The following is a 275-nucleotide window of genomic DNA, read 5'->3' as shown; positions in this document are numbered from 1 at the left end:
CCGCCCGCCGCTGCTCACCTTGGTCCGCCGGGCTGTTGTCTGGAGGGCAACGGGAGCGGAAGGCAGAGGAGGAGACAGACAGGATTCATACAGGGACAGACAGGAGCAGAGATACAGACCCCAGCGGCACAGCAGCAGATGCAGCAGAGAGCAAGGTAAAGGAAACAAAAGACATCACGGCAATTAGTGTGCATGGCATCAGGTGTACGAGCTCATTAACCCACGCTCCCGGGGCTGCTCCGGCCGGAACCCCGCTCGCAGAGCTCCCGCCGAAG

Source organism: Egretta garzetta, unplaced genomic scaffold, assembly GCF_000687185.1.
Source record: "Egretta garzetta isolate BGI_Z169 unplaced genomic scaffold, ASM68718v1 scaffold501, whole genome shotgun sequence".
NCBI classification, from domain to species: domain Eukaryota; kingdom Metazoa; phylum Chordata; class Aves; order Pelecaniformes; family Ardeidae; genus Egretta; species Egretta garzetta.
The sequence above is the reverse complement of the archived record's forward strand: the minus strand, read 5'-3'. Positions refer to the sequence as shown.